The following is a 6,000-nucleotide window of genomic DNA, read 5'->3' on the forward strand; positions in this document are numbered from 1 at the left end:
GTTAGGAGAAGAGCACAGCGTTGATGAGCAGGAGGGTGGCAGGTGCAGACTGAAAAACAAGGAGAGGGAGACAAGGACTGGGATTTAAGACACTCACCCAAGCCACCGCCCCAGAGCTGGAGTGGAGGCACAGAGATAGAAGGCAGGTGCGGGAGTCACCCCGCTGACTTCACCCCTGGGGCCTTGTGCTGCTGGTGTCCCCAGGTCCCTGCCCCCCATGCCTGTACCAGGGACTGAGGCACAGCACTGGTACAAGGGTTGGGAGACAGGGCCGTGAGGAGAGAGGAGCCGCTGCTGCTGCCGCTGCTTCCAGGGACGCTGCCTCTGGACCACCGCAGCGGCTTCTTTTTACCCGGTGAGGGCGGGGGTTCCTGCCAGAGGAAGTGGGGCCGCATCAAAGAGGGCAGGAAGGGGCAGGGACAGGTCAGAAGGGGGCACCGCCCCGAGCTTCAGCCTGTGAGCTCGCCCCACCCGGTGTTGGAGGGGTAGAGACCCCCAGCAGGGGGACCGGGACCCAGAGAGAGCAGGGAGGTGGGGACAGAGATGGAGGCAGAAGACAGAGCTAGGGAGAGGAGGGGGAACAGACACAGAGAGGGATCCGAGGCCCAAGGCCGCTCCAAGAGCCCCCACCCGCAGGTGTTTCCGTTTGGGGTGGGGCCACCGTGTTTACAACAACAACAGCCCAGCTCCCCTGTTTCCTCCCAGCGGTGTGTTGCTGGGCGTCTCCTTGGCACCCCATTGTCAGGCTGCCTAGTGTCAGGTGCAGCCTGCGCCTGCTGTGCATCAGGGGACACCTGACAAGCCTGGTGGGTCAGTTTGCAAGAACCAAGGAGAAAGCCCCCCAGACTGTACCAGTTCTCTGGTCTGATGAGTGAGATGAAGACTGTCCCTGCCCTCAGAGCCCAGGGACAGCTAGAGACACAATTGCTGAGCCCAGATCCCAGCCTCAGACCTTCCCCTCTGCCTACATGGCTCTCCTGCCACTGTCCCTCAGTCCCTGCACCCGCAAGACTAGCTCCCCTCTCTGAGCCTTCGCACTGGCTGTGCCCTCTACTGGGAAGCTCTAATCCCAGGTTTCCACCTGCCTCCCTCCCCTCATTCCTTAGTCTCATCCTCACGACCTGTTTCCACTTGGCAAAACTTCCCACCCTTGGCAGTCGCCCTTCCCTACCTTATTGTCTTACAACAGACCTGTTCATGGTATATTCGTGTATTTCTGGTGAAAATCCTGTATATTGCATATTGATGGATTTACCAGTTAACCCCTGGAATACAAGCTCCAAGAAGGCAGGGGTGTCTGCATCTCCAGGGTCTGAGGCCAGCTGTAAGTGCTCTACAAGTGTTTAGTTGAGTGAACAAATTCATCTAAAGTTCAGTCCCCACATTCTCATGGGGCGGGCTTGAACCCTGGGTATCAAGGCCTGGAGTAACTGGAAGCAGTGAACTTGCACAGAAACCTCCCGTGTAAGCCCTGAGACTGCAGGCTCTGTCCCGAATTCCTGCCCTGCTGCTCATTAGCTGTGTGACCTTGGACGTGAGCCCCCTTCCCAGCCACAGAGCTTCAGTCTCCTAATCTGTAAAATCTTGCCCCCCACCGCATTGGGAGAATGAGATATTCTCACACGTGTTATTGAGGTAGAACTAGTCCTTGTAAGTGACACTTGTTAGGGAAGTGATTATGCTGCAGTCTTGAGCCTATTGTCAGAGAAAGGCCCAGCAGACCCAAGGACAGGGTCTTTGGCAGGTGGCCCCAGAGGTGTTACATGGTTGTGGAATCCTAGTTCTACTCTAGCAAATCCTGGTAGTTTGTCACAGGACCTTGAGAATATTTTATCATGTTTCTGGAATATTCCATTGCATGCCACTAAGTGGCTATGCAATTTCTCAGGGAAACTAGCAGTTTCATAGGTCCTGGGTTTACAATGACAGCGGGTTTCAGACCTATTAATGGGCAGTTATTGGTTGTATCATAATGAATCATGGCCTTGCATGGCTCATAGCAGGCTACAGGAATGTCCTATTATAGCCAGACTGGTGAGCATTGTTGAAGCCCCCTGTGGTATTCTGTTATAACAGGACCTAGGAGTGATGGATTATGGTGGGACCTCAGGGTCTTGTAACAGGTCCCGTTGGCGGTTGCAATATTCAGGTGATGATATAGCCAGCCCAGGGGTGTTATGTGCGTAGCTGGCACCTGCATTCATTGAACTGGCCCTGAGGTCTGTGAGTAGTCTGGAGAAATGGGACTGGAGCAGCTTCGTGTATTGGAGCAGCCCTGCTGCCGTATTTTAGCGCTACCCTGAGCCCATCAGGGGAAAATCCTGGGGTCTAACATAATAAGTGCCAGCTCTATGATACATTGCAACAGAAACCCACGGATTGTTTCAGGGTAGGTATAGACTCTGCTAGAACAGGGGAGGAGGGTAGAGCTCAGTGGGAGAGCGCGTGCTTAGCATGCACAAGGTCCTGGGTTCAATGCGCAGTAAGTACTTCCAATAAAAATAAATAAGTAAACCTAATTACCTCTCTCCCAAAGCAAACAAACAACTAAAAAGATTTTGCTAGAACATAATTGCAGGACCCTAAGACCATTCGAGAAAAGTTTTAGGGGCATAGCAAACCAGTCCAGTGTCATTCATTATTGGCTTCATTCATTCTGCAAAGGCTTTCTTGTTTTAGCCCCTGAGGAGACAGGAGTGAGCAAGACAGATCCAGGAGCTGGTGTCTGAGAGTTTACGATTTAGTGTGATGCTGGGGACCTCAACAGCTTCGTGGAGGGGGTGCATTAAGGGGAACAGGTTACTCCCATGCCCTGCTATGTGCCCTGTGCCACTGAGGTAGGTACAATTATTACCCATTTCTCAGATAAAGAAATGGAGACTCAGAGAAGCCCACCTGGAAGAGGCAGGATTTGTGGAGTTTTTGTTTTGTTTTTAGGCTTTGGTTTTGAACCCAGGTGTAATTGCCTTCTGGCGTCAGTAGGGGGCACTAAGGGGGCACTACAGTGCAGGGACAGAGAGGAGAGGCGGATGTGAAGATGGCCCTTCAGGGAGACAACGCAGAGCTGCCTGGGGCCATTTGTAGTCCTCGGTCCCCAGGGACCGAAGCAGCTTCAGGCGAGGGTTTTCCAGGCAGCCAGAGCAGTTGTTTGGAAGGGACCTGCACTTGGTTTAATGCTCCATTGAATGAAAATGGAATTAAATTAAGTTGCTTGAATTAAAATTGGAACAAGGGGCCCCACATTTTCATTTGGCATTGGGCCCTGCAGATTAGTTACCGTCCTGCTGGGGTTTTCTATTGCTTTATGATGGGCTGCTGGGGACAAGATAGTAGGACCCCAGGGGATCCCGAAGGCAAAAGCAGGGACCCTTAGAGCACAGGACCTTGGGGATAAGATAGGAGACAGCCTGCAGTTGCTGTAAATTGTCCATGAAGATGTAGCAGAACCCCAGGACACTTAGCAAGGATTCCCAGCGGGCATTAAGGGACTTTGAGGGCTTTTTTCTTTTGTAGCAAGAAGGAAGGATATTACCGGGAATGTTCAGGCTGACCTCTGAGAGGCCTCATGCTAAACCCTGAGGCCATTCTAACAGGAGGGACAGGAGCTCAGAATGGGGCAAGAGAGGGCATCCTTTATGACCGTGGTAGGCTGGAGAGTGGTCCCTCAAAGATGTCTATGCCTTCGTCTTCCAAATCTGGTGACGATGTGACTTGAGATGTGATTAAATTTGGGATCTTGAGAAAGGGACAGGATCTTGGATTATCCAGGTGGGACCAGTGTAATCACAAGGATTCCTTACAAGAGGAAAGCAGGAGGATCAGACTCAGAGAGAGTTATAAGGATGGACAGAGAGGTCAGAGGGCAGAGAAGATGCTGGCTTCAAAGATGGAGGAAGGGGCCACAAGCCACGGAACGTAGGGGGCCCCAAGCAGCTGGAAAAGTCCAGGAAATGGATTCTCCCCTGGAGCCTCCAGGAGGAATACAGCTCTGTGGACCCGATTTAGATGTCTGAACTCCAGAACCGTAAGATACTGAATTTGTGTTGTTTTAAGCCACAAAGTTTGGGTGATTGGTTACAGAAGCCATAAGACACTAACACAAGGATCTAGGTCCATTGTGGACGGCTGCTGACGCATGACACATGGGTAAAAGCCAGTGGGAATTTTCCCAGAGCTCCCTAGGACATTTTGATGGCTCTAGGGGCCACAGAATAACCCTTGGTATGTTTCAGCAGGACTCTAAAGACTTCATGGTGGTGGGGTGGGTAGAGTGCATACCTAGCATGCATAAGGTCCTGGGTTCAATCCCCAGTACCTCCATCAAAATAAATAAATAGTAAGGAAAAAAAATAGCTAATTACCTCTCCCCTACAAAAAAAAAGACCTCACGATAAAGCTAGGGGCTTTTTTTTTTTCTTTTTTCTTTTTTTTTTTTTACTGAAGTACAGTCAGTTACAATGTGACAGTTTCTGGTGTACAGCACAATGTCCCCGTCCTGAATATACATATATATATTCATTTCCATATTTTTTTCACTAAAGGTTATTACAAGATATTGAATATAGTTCCCTGTGCTATACCAAAGAAATTTGTTTTTTTAATCTATTCTTATATATAGTGGTTAACATTTGCAAATCTCAAACTCCCAAATTTATCCCTTCCCACCCCCTTTCCCCTGGTATCCATAAGATTGTTTACTATGTCTGTGAGTCTGTTTCTATCTTGTAGATGAATTCATTAGTGTCCTGGAGACTTTCTAATACGGTCCTGGCAGGGCCCAGAGGGTTTTGAGAGGATGCCCCAAGGTCATTTTGGTGACTCTCAAGGCCATATGAGGGAAGACTGGACCCATTTTAGCAGGATCCAGGGGGCCTTCTAAGCGTTCAGGGGGAGTATTGCAGGGTTCTGGAGACATGTTATCAGGAGCCAAAGGACTTTTTGGCAGGACCATAGATTAGGGGCCTGAGCAGTGTTGAAGTGACAGCCAATGGGACATTATAGCAGGACAGAGGACACCTAGAGGAGATACCCAGGCACAGGTAAAGCAGGAGCTGAGGGAGAGTTGAGCCAGATGTGAGCATTACAGATGGACCTGGCACCACTGGGAAGGCTCCAAGGGCCAGTGCCCTTGGATCCTGGGAGCATGGCAGCAGGAACCCATAGATTTGTCATCAGGGCTCTAGGGGCATTGTTTTAGGGTCCTAGGCAGTAGAGAATAATCCTAGAGGAGTGTTTTAACCATTAGAGTAGAAGCCAGGGTATCAAAAGGGGATACACAGAGCCATGGAGCAGGACCTCAGGCCCTCTTTTAGTGGAATTTCAGGAGGAGGGAGCAGCAATCTAGCTGGATGGTGGGGGGCCTGATAGCAAGTTCCTGGGAAATGCTGAAGGTTTCTTGCCTGGTAGGGATGTTATAGGAGGTCCTAGGGAGTCTGTCTAATTGTTTTTATCTAATTGTCTGTCTGTCTGTCTGTCTACCTATCTACCTACCTACCTATTTGTCCATCTGTATAACTGTCTTTCTGTTTTTTCTGTCTATCTCTACTTTTCTATCATCCATCTATTTGTCTGTCTGTCTGCATGACTACCTAGCTATCTGCCTATTTTTCTTCCTATGTATGTATGTATGTATGTATGTATGTATGTATGTATGTATGTATCTATCTATCTATCTATCTATCTATCTATCTATCTACCTATCTATCTGCCAGCCTACCTACCTATCCCTCTGTGTCTGTCTGTCTATCTATCTTTCGTGGGGAAATTCTGGATAGGGCAGGACCCAGTGAGGGACAGTAATAGAGAGAACGCAGGAGTGGACCTGGGGAGCCCTGCTTGCTCGGCTTTACGATGGAAACAGAAGGATTAGCGCAGGCTCAGCAGCGGGGAGCAGGGCCTGGGGCTGAGGGCACTTGGTCACAATCCCGGAGTGGTCCTGGCAGTGGTTCTATGAGGCAGGACTGATTTAGCAGGACTCCAGGGATGGGGTGGCCGTTTCCA

Source organism: Camelus dromedarius, chromosome 9 (assembly GCF_036321535.1).
Source record: "Camelus dromedarius isolate mCamDro1 chromosome 9, mCamDro1.pat, whole genome shotgun sequence".
NCBI lineage: Eukaryota > Metazoa > Chordata > Mammalia > Artiodactyla > Camelidae > Camelus > Camelus dromedarius.